At 37.1% G+C, this 13,214-nt stretch overlaps 1 protein-coding gene across 1 annotated transcript in view; it reads right to left on the reverse strand.

The window, feature by feature from the left end:
- LOC145683130 (uncharacterized) overlaps positions 1 to 13,214 on the reverse strand; it is a 72,029-nt gene that overhangs the window by 12,332 nt on the left and 46,483 nt on the right. The window contains exon 7 of the mRNA XM_081754493.1: positions 7,327 to 7,399. The gene's annotated coding sequence lies outside the window, so the exon portion shown is untranslated. The remainder of the gene's footprint in view (positions 1 to 7,326; positions 7,400 to 13,214) is intronic.

A 13,214-nucleotide genomic window follows, 5' to 3' on the forward strand; every position in this document is an offset into this window, starting at 1 on the left:
AAACAGTTATATATATATATATATATATATATATATATATATATATATATATATATATATATATATATATATATATATATTATACAGGTGCGGATCCAAGGGGAGCTACAGCCCTCTTGACACTCAGGTATACACTGGATAAAATAGGCTTCAATCCTGCTTTACACTGGATAAAGCGGCAAACAGTGATTTAGTCGCTCCCTTGATCATATCCTGGATCCGGGGCTTTAAGGGTTCATAGCTGTAAAACTATGGGACCTATCGTTAGTGATGCGCACGAGACGAGTCGAGACAGAATTTTCCTGACAAATTTCGAGTCGAGACACAGCTCTTGCAATAAAAAAGAATACATTTTTCGAGTCGAGACATCACTTTTACAGCACATTTTCGAGACGAGAAAGCCTCAAATCTTGTCTCGTGCGCATCCCTACCTATCGTAGTCGGGTTAAGACTTCACTTAGAAACTAATATGTGCGCTATCCAAAAATACAATGTTTCAGAATCTAGAGTACACATGCGACAATTTTTAGAGAGGAACTTTGGCTATGTGCATATAATTTGAAGTACTCACCAAATACCTGTATAAAAATTGTTGCAGAAGTATGTTCTAAAATATGGATATTTGGACAGCGCACGTACTAGTTCCTAAATAAGGTCTTGACCGTACTACGGTATGTCGCCTAGTTTTGGAGCTATGGACCTTTAAAGTTCATTTCTTCATGTTTTTGGCAGCCTATAACTCCGAAATTAAGCATTTGTGCGCCCAGGTTTGTTATTACCTTTTGTCTTATCTTGGTGTCAGGAACAGTATTTCTTCCAGATATGTTTTTGGGGCACTGCCCCCCTCCCGGAGCTTTGAGAGTGCCCCCGGAGGAGACCAAAATATTACGTCTATAATACAATAATAAATAGAATAGTACCAGCAGTGCCCCTTCCCCACCCTGAACATTTTTTCTGAAAGAACAACTGGTCAGGAATCTCCTTGCATTTTTTAAATGGAGTATCGCATCGCAGTTTGCAGTGCAAATGGGAATGCAATGCAGCGCAAACATGGAAATGCAACATTGCATTTACATGTTTGCACTGCAAATTGAAAAATGTATTGCAAATTGCGATACATCTTTGTGTCTTAAATTACTACATAAGCTAAAATAAGGAGAAACTTCCCCCGACTTGAAGGGTCAGTTATTGCAAGAAAAAATGCCTCGACTTTGAATTACAATAGTTTTCCACTTTTGTATTTCCTTCCCTTTGTCAGTTCATTGTTACTGGGTCATTCTCCAGATCTTCTCAGGTTTCGGGTGATTATCCTTGTTTCTGAGCGTGTAATAATAAAAAAAATGTTCCTTGAAGAAAAGGCGCATTGGCAGCAGATTGGACCTAGCCGATATATGGTATATATAGCATGATTGTGGGTTGGTTAGTAAAACGCAGAAGTGCGTACAGTAGATCAATAAAACAGTAACGGTATTCTTCAATGCCAAAAATACAGTATAGGAAATTACTCATCTTTATCTCTCTTTTCTTTTTGCTTTCCATTTGAAGTACTGATATACCTGATACCCATTTACGTTCCTTGTTAAAAACAACATATGTTTTAGCAAGATTTCTTCTTGGGAGACGCCGCGAACCTCAAAAAACATCCCGAACAAATGGACTCTCTCTTTCTGTGTGTGTTTGAACCAATGAGTTGTTTTTCCTAAACCTAATTGTTGAATTTGCCGCTGTGGTAAAACTATTTCGCTCAATTTGACAAATAATATAATAAAATATAATACTTATCCAGCAATGAGCGTGGATTGCAAAGGAAAAGCAGTGAACTCTAAAGTACCCCTGTAGCAGGGGCGGATCCAGAACGGACTTCTGGGGGGGGGCGTGGATTGTAATACTGCTACTTAGCTAGTTTTAAGAGCTCCAAATTTTGGGATGGGTTTTATTTATATATAAAATAAGAAAGCTTCCTCTTCCGTGGGAGGGGGGCGATTGCCCCGATCGCTCCCTGGATCCATGTCTGCCCTATAGCCTCTCCTCGAAATTAAATGCATTGATCTATTATTTCCAATTCGAAGTCATTTTCGCTTCCATGTTAATGGTGACGGAGTTCTTGTTCTTTGTATCTCTGTACTCAAGAAAATAATAATAATAATAATAATAATAATAATAATAATAATAATAATAATAATAATAATAATAATAATAATAATAATAATAATAATAATAATAATAAAGCATCTGAATAATAACGATATTTTTAACCCCCCTTCTTTAAACTTTCTGTGTATTTCTCTGAATCTGGATATGTTGTTTTATAGTGTATAATACAAAAAGGCTTCAAACAGCAATCAGGCAAAAATTATTTGTGTAAAAGACACAAACGCCTTATCAGTGGCTCTGCAAAGAAGTACTAAACAACTGACGTTGTTTCTGCTTGCCTTTAAACATAATGTTACGGTTTACAAGGCACAGACAAAAGTAGAGAGCAACGTGAAATTTCGCCTAAGGGCACCTTCGTTGCTAAACTGAAGACTAGCACTCTGTCAACATATTGCATAGCTATCAATAAGTCACACTCAAAGGTTCTTTCCAAACGTTTTGGTATAACAGGTTAATCAAACTACGCTGTTGTAGGTAAGGGATGAGACTGAATGACCGATAAGTGTTGGAGTTCAGAGCCGTAGCTAGAAATTTCGTTGCCCGGGGCGAAGTAGAATTCGGCGTCCCCCGACACTCACCTTACCAAACTTTGACTTTTTCTTTCTGTGCTTTTATTTTTAACATATAAGAGAAACACCTTTATGTTGTTATGCTACGCTGTTTTTTCTTTTTTATCAAGCCGCTTAGACAGACCATTGCAACAGCCAAAAGCGATCGTTATGTATTCTTTAACAAATAAGAGCCACTCTCAAGAGGCTTATTTTAGACCTGCTGCTAAACTTGCCAAACTACCTTGTATACAAATCCATTTGGAGAATAATTATGAAAAAAGCATGGAGTCGATTCTCCTACGTCAGGACGACCATGTTAGACATGGAGTTGCTGGACGCGAGTGGTAGCGTTGGAAAGGCCCGGGTCCCCTGAGTGCAGTAGTAATGTCAGAAGTCTGGCCCAGGCCACGCAACTCAAGGAATGGGGTCCTGACGTTATGGATTCGGGTCCCTTCTATTCACCTATTAAAGATGAAGTTGTTGGACGGCGTTGGCGGCATTTAAAAGGTTTTGATCCGTTGAGCACAATTGTGATGTCAGAAGTCGATCCCTAAACTTGAACGTCAAGAAACTGGGTCCGGAAGTTTTAGACACGGGCTCTTTCTATTCCCCTTTTAAACATGGGGTTGTTGGACGCGGATGGTAACATTGGAAAGATCCTAGTCGTTTGAAAACAGCGTAATGTCCGAAGTCAGTTCTTGGCCTCAAAGCGCCAAAAATGAGGTTCCGCATTGGCTCAATATCAATACCTGGTTGCGTAAGATAGAACAACATTTATAGCTGTATGGATGGTTTTACCTCGCGTAATAAAATACTGAGACTGAACCACAGCAAAGGTTTACATCACAACCCAAATGCTTGGGACCGAATCTGATTTCTGACATCACCGCAATGCTCAAGGGACCAAGGCATCTCCAATGATTAAAGCAAGTCAATGATGATAGAAGAATTGGTTGAATGAAAAGTGGCAAAAAGCGGGAGTACCCTGAGAAAACCTACGGATACGATCTTGTCCAACGCAAACTTCCTTGCCCGGGGATCGAAACAATAAAGACCACACGCACCAGCGTAAGCGGTTTACCATTGAGCCCCACAACAAGAACAAGAAAATTGGAAGTTACTTGGAAATATTTTAGAAGCAATATCTTTCAATGGTAAAGACCACTGCCCGATGATCCTGTTTTAATAACTCCATGAGCAGAAAGGACTGATATGTCCCTCTCCTATATGGTATTTTTCAAACCATATACTTTATCTGGAATATTATCCTTTATTCTTCAATTCATGAATTGTTTGAGGTTGAAGTGAGCGTAAATGTTTTCATACTTAGGAGTCTGGATATGCAAACCTGCTTACCGTGGGGATTTACTTCTGTGAAATTTGGTCCATGAAGTTATACAAAAACCGGTAAAATAAGGAACGTTAACATTCTTACAATGAGAACAGATTTCAATTCCCGGTGGGAGTTAGCGTACGCACGACTTTATCCTGGGAGACCCGGGTTCGATTCCCGGTGGGAGCTCATGTGTTTCGTATTCCATGTTAATCAGTAGGTCCACGTCTCCTATAGCCACGCTGCTGACCGGGCAGTTAAACTCAAAATCACAATCACCACCACACGGCGGGAGTTTACATGGTTCGGGTTTTACGTTAATCAATATGTCCACGTCATATATGGTCTTGCTGTTGAAAGAGACGTTAAACTCCAAATCAACTCAACTCATTAAGATCAGAGTTCTGAGTTTAATACCAACTTGAAACCATACGTTCAAAGCAAAAATTGAAATAAAATGAAATCTTTATGTTTAACGTCCCATGGTTATGCCGGTTAGGCTAAAGGAGACGGTGATAATGAGAAAGGAGTGAAATGGTGGAATGAAGAAAGTAGGAGGAAACGGGAGAACCCCGAGAAAACCCACCAGCACGGCGTTTGTCCACCACAAAGTCCAAACGGCGCGAGCTGGGATCGAATTAGGGACCCGAAGCACCGGAGGTGAACGCTCTACCACTAAACCACCACACCCCCCAAAATGAAAATTATTCATGCTTCTGATAACCATATAAAAATGGAGAGGGAGAGAGAGAGAATAAATATGGTTGTATTTTTCATAGGGCCAAAGTGGCTTAGTGGTAGAACGTTCACCTCTGGTGCATGGTGTCCTTGGTTCGATCCCAGCTTGCACAAAGTCAGATTTGTGGTGAAGAAACACCGTGTGCGTTCGTTTCTTCAGGATTCTCCTGTTTCCTCCTACCTACATCGTTGCACAATTTTCGTTCACTTCTCATCATCACCGTCTCCTTTACCTAGCCGACATAAGCATGGGACGTCAAACTTAATTTAATTTCATTTCATTGAAAAAATTACTATAATTCATAATCTGCATCTTTATAAAGCAACTTTAACAATCATATGGATGTATAATGCTTAAATTGAATTAAATCGCAATTGCAGTAATCTGCAATATTTTAGGTTTCTCATTTATTTACATCAAATGTTTAGTTATTTGATACTTTATAGCAAAAATATTAACTGCTATATAAGACACTATTATACACCCGTGGCGTGGAAGACCCTGGTTTGATTCCCAACGGGAGCTCACGTTTTTCGGTTTCTATGTTAATCAGTAGGTCCCGTCTCATATAGCCTCGCTGCTGAAAAGGGCGCTAAACTCAAAATCAACTCAACTCAATAATTATCTATACATTGAATTTAATAATAAGGAGGGAGGCCGAATAAAGAGGGAGACCTTAAAATTTAAAACGTAGGGTCAGTGTGAGTCAGAGAGGTCACGGGGGGTGGTGTGTCACAGTTAGTCACGTCCTGTTGACCCACGATCCACTGACCTACTCACAAATCTTGACCCAATTGACTCACTCCATCTCTGGACTGTACACACAGATAAAGCAGACATATATGTAATCTGACCTTACTTGGCCTTCACTAATTTAAGATAATCTACAAAAAATGAAAGAAAGCAATTTCAAACGCAAAAATATAGAAATGTATTTTCAACGGAACAAAAAAAAAAAAAAAACGTAACAGCCAAGATTTGAACCCGAATTTCTGCACTCAGCAAGCAGACGTCTTACCGACTTACCCACGGCATATCTTCCGACTTCTGGTTTTGAAACTTTATTTACACTGCGTGTGTTACCTAACAACGTTACGAGATGTCCTTACTGTCGTGTTAACACGCGTTCCGTAAATTTACGAAGTCGCTCTTTTAATCCAAAATCAATTCGACACACACACACATATACACACACACACACACACACACATATATATATATATATATATATATATATATATATATATAGATAGATAGATAGATAGATAGATAGATAGATAAATAGATAGATAGACATATAGATATAGATAGATAGATAGATAGATAGATATGTTGGTGCACCAGTAAGCTCCCAAGAGTACAGATTAATTCATTCTTGATTTTAATCTACAGAACAAATGTTTTTTATGAAAGCAAGGGGACTGCTACCCATAGATGGCTAAGTGAGGTAAATAAAATTTAAACTTCAAATGGAACTGGGGTGGCTCACCGACAATGGCTGATTTAACACGTTTGATAACAGCGCGGGTAATAGGTGGTTTATAGATAGAGCCTGTGTAGGTAAGTGGATACCGCGTGAGACTGTCATTCTAAGGGTGTGGGGTTCGAGTCTCGGCCTAGACTGAGTTAATTTTTTTTTCAACACTATAAATGATGTTCGCGTTTGATACTGAAAGAGATTTATCCTATGAAGGGAGAAAACCCACGATGGGGTCAGGGGGAAAGACGGACACTGTTTATCCTTAAGTGTTAAAATTTAATTTATTCCCATGTCTTTTGCTCTTTCCTTTCCCTCTTTCCTTCTTTTCTCATTTTGTTTAGCTTTCCATACTTTTTCGGTCTCTGCATGATGCGTATTATTGTTTTCGTTTCCTTTGCATTAATTCCTATCTCTTTGATCTTAAAGTAAATGGAATTTCTGTAGATTTATCTCGTGGTCGTTTCTCTAAGTGATGCTCTCAGATAGTAATACTTTTTCCTCCAAATGGAGGAATATCCTGGCATGTTATGTTTTCGGGCATGTATTTGCTGTCATGTTGGTTGTCCAACTATCAGACATACAGTGAAACTATTCTGCTACTGGAAAAAGCTATCATTTCTTATGTATCCAACCTCCATTTTCTAAAGTCGCTGACTGTACAAAGTAAAGACAATATGGTTCACACAGGAGATCTTGTAACTGTATGGACATAATTTAATTATCGTGACAAAGTGGATATATTGATAGCAATTCATTTCTGAATATCGCATTTCTCTACCACATTTATGGAGCGTTTAGAGCGAACAGTGTCAATATCCAAGGTGAAAACTACCGTCTTGACAGGTTCGAAAAGCGTTTGTACGTGGTTTTGAGGAATGTTAATCCCCTGTACTTTGCTAGAACTACGAAATCTACTAAATAGCAAGTGGGCTCGCATCAATGTGGCAAACCTGAATTTAGAAAAACAAATTAGACAGTTAAGTAGGCCAGAGGTGGTGATAACTAGTATTATGTACGTGTTATGGTGTGAGTAATTTGTTTTGTCGGCGAGCTTAAATTTTGTACTTACCTCCAAGCCTAGAAAGGTGTAAGAAATGGTAAAAGGGTGGATACACAAACATAATCAGGTAACGACTTCTTTCCTGCAATGTATAACATTATTCATTAGAATATAAACACAGGAACAAAATATTACAATTTCAAAATTGAAACTTGTACCACATAAAACTAATAGATAAAACATATATTTCAACTACTGTCTTTCAACCGGAAAATTTTTGAAAGACTCTCGTGTATGCCTTGACTTGGTTCTAATTATACCTAAGTATACGGTACATCAGTGGTGAAGCCTTTACCTCTGGTGCGTGGGGTCCCTGATTCGATCTCGGCAAAGTACGTTTGTGGTAGACAACATCGTGCTTGTTTGTTTTCTCGGAGTAATAACGTTTCCTCCCACTTTCTCATTCCATCAAATATTCCACAATCATTGATTTGCCGTAATCATCGTCTCCCTTAGCCTAAAATGGCATATCGTGAGACGTTAAGCTGAATTAATTTGGTTCATTTTTTCATTATAGTTTATAGTATACACTTTGTACTTATCTACGTTATTGGTAAGTCTTGTACACGACGCTTTTTATCGCATCACTCACACTTGACGGAAAAAAATATGAATTATAGAGCAGGTAATGATTAACAAAAGCCCTTCGTTGACAAGTATTGACCTAAACCGCGCCATCTAACTAATTCCATTCATTTATTTCAACTGTGGGAGACATATTTGGGTGTTAGTTAGGACACACCGTCGTTTAGCACAGAATTATAGTGAAATATTCCACTTTAGAAGCTTTCACATCGTTATAAATCTGTTACGGTAGCTACAGTCTCATAAGCATGGATACGATTTCGCTTCACTGTCCTGCAAATTACAACCTTATGGATAATAAGGAATACTTAGTGTCATAACTAAAGAAGTAATATAATTGGCCTACGCTAAAATGGATTCAGTGATTTAACTCACCTTGGGCAAGAAAATATAGAAAAAAAATAAACGTTTACTATATATATTCAAACATCGGGCTTCTCCGGAGGGAATATGATAAAATGCTAGAACCACTTTTACAAATTTCAGCGTACGATACTCAATTACAGCCTCAATAGACTCAGATAGTAAGGAACATTTAGTGAGCAATTTAACTTGCCTTGTGCAAGTTACTACAGAAAAATAAACACTTACTATATATTCATAAACATCAGGGCTCAACTGAGGGGATATGATAGAGTGCTAGAACCCGTTTTACAATTTTCAGCCTACAACATTGAATGTTATGCAATAATTCTTTTTGTAACTTTAAAATACACTCCTGTATGTACTTATACCTTATTGACTAAAATTCTAAACATTAACGTATAGTTCCAAAAGGAGAGGTTCTTATATAAAGATGTTATTATACCAAACACTAAACAAAATTGAAATATGGAAGTTAAAATATCAACTTGTTGAGTTTGCTGAGTTAATTATACAAACTTTAACCCTGATTTGTAGCAAATTATCTAGATACAAAATATATAAACCTCACTCTCTACAAAAATAAATTTTAAAAAATTTAAAACATATTGTGCATGTGTTTTGATTCAATAACGTAAGTAAATGTCTGTGGTGAAGTAGAGTGACTTATGCTGTACGAGATGTATGCATTTTAAGTTATTTAGTAAAATTATATTAATTTGTGTGGACACTAATGCTACTGTGTTTGTAACAGTAACTCGAATAAATTCAATGAATTCTAGTTCTGAACGTGTCAATTGAAAAAATCTTGTAGGGAAGAGTGAGCTACCTTATCAGCAGTTTCTATATAGATATGGATTACAATAATTCAAGAGATGCCAATACCAGTCACAGAACAACATGCAATGAATCAAGTAGGCTATGAAAAATGTCTTCATGCCCAGACAAGAAACGTTTCGCCTGCCGAGTTAATAACCTGCATCGCTCCAACGTGGTGAAGCAAATAAGAAAGCAACATGTTAATTCTTGTAACCTAACGTTTGTAGCTGTACGTTTGTGTGTGAATCAATGGGGACATGTCCAATAAGGGAACTCGAATCAGCTTTACTAGCATCTCCATTGCCAGCCAAATCTCTCTATTTTCCAAACAAACATCACATGGACATAAAAATAATGAGATTTCAAATTATGTGCGAAAGCTAGTCAATTGCAAGAACAAAATAACAGGCGAATGTTATGGATTTGTGAATGGACGAAAAAAGAATAAAAAGTGTTAAAAGGGCGATTACCTCCACCAGGGCCCATCAATTATGAACACCTACTAGCCGTACACAATTGTCCATTCAAGATAGCTCTTTAGGACGGTCATGGTCAAACATTTGAGTCATTGGAAGTATTACTTAATTGCTATGCAGAAATCGTTCTTCATTACTTCCACCAAATTTGAAAAACGCTTAGTCTCCCTTAGCCAAAATGGCATAGGCGTCGGACATTTAAAACTAAAAGACTTCATTTAATTCTTGAAAATTGCTTTAAACCATGACGATGTTTTTCATCAGATATGTCCGTGGCTCAGAAAGTGACACGAACTAATGTGTTTCTCTTTAGTGTCATAGTCAGGTTAAGGATTCGTTTCTAGATGAAATGCTGGTGTGTAATGAGACCTGGCATTCCTATCGTATTCCACGGCGCTGCTATCAATAATTGGTGCCATTTGAACACACTGTGTAACGTATATAGGAACCACCATCTAAACTGTAACGATTATAACTAATTATTCTTATATTTTACACGTTACATTTTGCCCACAGTTCGTATAATTTTTAAATATACCAACACGATCAAACTACATGAAAAAAAGGTCAAACACGTCACCTTGTAACACTATTAGCTTTTATTCACTAAACTCCATTAATAATACTAATTTTTCCTTATGGTTGGCATAACAACCTTTAGATAAACAACTATCTTCTGTTATGGTAACTTGTAGTATAGTTTATACATTTAAAACCAACATAGATTTCCAACTACTAGTATTAAATCTTATTTCTTTACAGTGTTGCCAGACCGATCAGTTGGAAAAGCAGAAGATTCGAACATAAAAAACAGGAGAAAGCATTAGACACACAAAGTGACGGCATTTGAGTGCAAATCCAGGGGGACCAAAAAATTTGCCATTATAAAGGGGACAGCGGTCAAAACAAGAGGTCCAGAATTCATTAGTACTTTAATTTCAAAATAAAACAATACATGCAAAACATAAATTTGGATTTTAATTACTTCAAAATAAGAGCTGATGATCGTGGAGAAGCAGTGGCGTATTTACGATTTTGTTTCGGAGGGGGCTTTGCTAACTTTCGGGGGGGCTTTGCCTGAAAATGTGAAAATTCAGCAAGATATTTCATATACTTTACTATAGTAAGTAAGATTTCGGGGGGGCTTAAGCCCGGAAGCTCCCCCTAAATACGCCACTGTGGAGAAGTGATCTAAGCTACTCTTCCAACCAGGGGTAAAAGGGGTTTTGAAATTGTAGGGTGACGCATGATAGGCCGTAGCCCGTCCTCCTTGCCGTTTGTTTATTTACTGTAATTTTTTAGGAAGTGGGGGACGCCATAGATATTTTTGGAAGTGGGGTAACGACGTCCCCCCAGCATACCCCTCACTTTTACCCTGCTTGCAACCCGAGTCCCAATCTAAACAATACTTACTCGTGAATCTTACAGTAAGTCATAAAGATCGCCAACCATCATGCATATAGAAGATGACGTACAGTTGTATCCTTCTATTCATATTATATACATCAAAACTTTATAACTATTTGCGCTACAGAGCTTTGTGTATTGATACAGAGAAATTTCCTCTTCTTATGTAAGAAAAAATGAAAATTCACTATTAATAATAATATATTTCTTTAACTTCTCAAAGTAAGAAAAAAGCAGGAGATTGTTCCCGTTTCATTTTCTTTCACAGTAGATCAGTAGAACATAGAAAAAGCAGGAGATCTCCTGCAAAATCAGTAGCTCTGGCAACACTGTTTCTTTATATTTAGAATCAACGACATATAAATTCTTTTTTCTTCTTCTTCTACACGACTGATTGTGTACTTTTATGCACCGTTGCCCAAAACCAAGATATAAAAATAGAAGAAATTTACAAAATCGATATACACTATCGTTGTAACTGGAACAACCAAAGCACTAATGAACTATCGCAAGGTTAATTGATAGTGTTTGTTGGGCTGCTTGGAGTATCGTGCATCGTAAACTCCTCTCATCCGGCCTGGTCAACAATGCAATTTACTACTCACAGCAGCTAGAAGTTACACATGAGCGGATTAAACCAGTGTTTCAGAATAGCAGAAGTATTATACTAGCACAGTACAAAGCAAAGCCCGTGTTTCTAAGGTAACCTTGATATCGCTATGGAGCTTGGTCTACAATAATTCATTTCTGTATTCCCCGAAAATTACATCGCCCGATTACCATTTGTTCCATTCGATTGATAAGAATCTTTGAGAATATCAGTACCAAACCCATGAAAAATTGACCACTCAAAACACGACTTCTTTTATTCTTATTATATTAAACTGTTGCACACAAAACACTGCCTTCCTCTTCGGAGAAGTTGGATGTAGTTGCTTTTAGACTGAAATGTAACTGTGGCAGTGCTGCGACAAAGGACGAAAAAGTTAAAAATTTCGCCAGAAACCCGGGGAAACTAACCCCGTGGTCGCCATTTGCAGAAGACCTCCAGAAATAAATGTGCAACAAATAATGCTTTGGAGACTTATTAAAAGAAGTTGCATCAAGAAACTGACTTAAGTTTTGGGATCGAGTATAATATGAACACTTCTAAAAATCTCGTCAAAATATTTATTATTGAACACAAAATGAAATTTCTAGTGTAAATACATTACGCAAACCAATATACAGAATTTAATGACGCTAAAATTAATATTGGTGTGAATATTCAGATAAGTGCACAATAAAAAATAATTATTTAGACCACTACCATTTTAACAAAATTAGACATTTGAAGATTTCTACCAACCATCTGCAGTGTCCATGGCTCGAAAAATTTCCCAATATCACCCGCAAATGATGACGATATATATTTATAAGGTAAGTATTTGTGGTGGAATGTACACTCATACCCAAAATTATTGTCGCATGTCTATAAATATGTTGTTTTAGGAATATAATTTGATAACGAATTCGACCGGTATTTCTTATAATGTTAGTATGTGTATAATTGGCAAAGACGTGTATGTGGCAAATTTCATGTCAAAAGAGCAATAAATAAAAACAATAGAACGAAAATAAAACTTTCTTGTCCATTTAGCAACATTTTGTTTTACTCATTCTAATTTTCGTATTTATAATTTTCTTCCTATAAAATTTACTACAAATGTACATTTCCCGATTATACATATAGTATCAGTATTAAAAGTACCCAGCAAAATCATTATCAAATTGTATTCTTACAAGAAGACAGTTATAGATATGCGATAATCATTTTGGACATGAGTGTACGTATATAATATGATTATCTCATAACTGTTAAGTACTTAGGTTGATAATTCCTTACTAGCTTCTATTGACATTTTTTACCTCACTAAAGATATATTGGCATGTGTGTAATATACAATTTGTTTTATACAAATTCAAGTAATAGGAATATCGAATTGTATGTACATATTTGTGTTAGTACATATCTAAGCTATAGTAGTAATGGGGTTACTTTGCCTCACTTTGGACTTTGACCCCGACCTTTGTGACGTCATAGGTCAAAGGTCAATGACCTTGGCCCGGGGTCAATGACCTAGGGGTACATAGGACCACCCCTTCTAAATTTTGGCAGGGGTACCTTGGCCCACCCCCTAAATTTTGGCAGGGGTACATAGGACCACCCCCCTTAAATTTTGGAAATTGCCAAATCTAAAAATTTGG

This window comes from Thermobia domestica, chromosome 4, assembly GCF_964235325.1.
Source record: "Thermobia domestica chromosome 4, izTheDome1.hap1.1, whole genome shotgun sequence".
NCBI lineage: Eukaryota > Metazoa > Arthropoda > Insecta > Zygentoma > Lepismatidae > Thermobia > Thermobia domestica.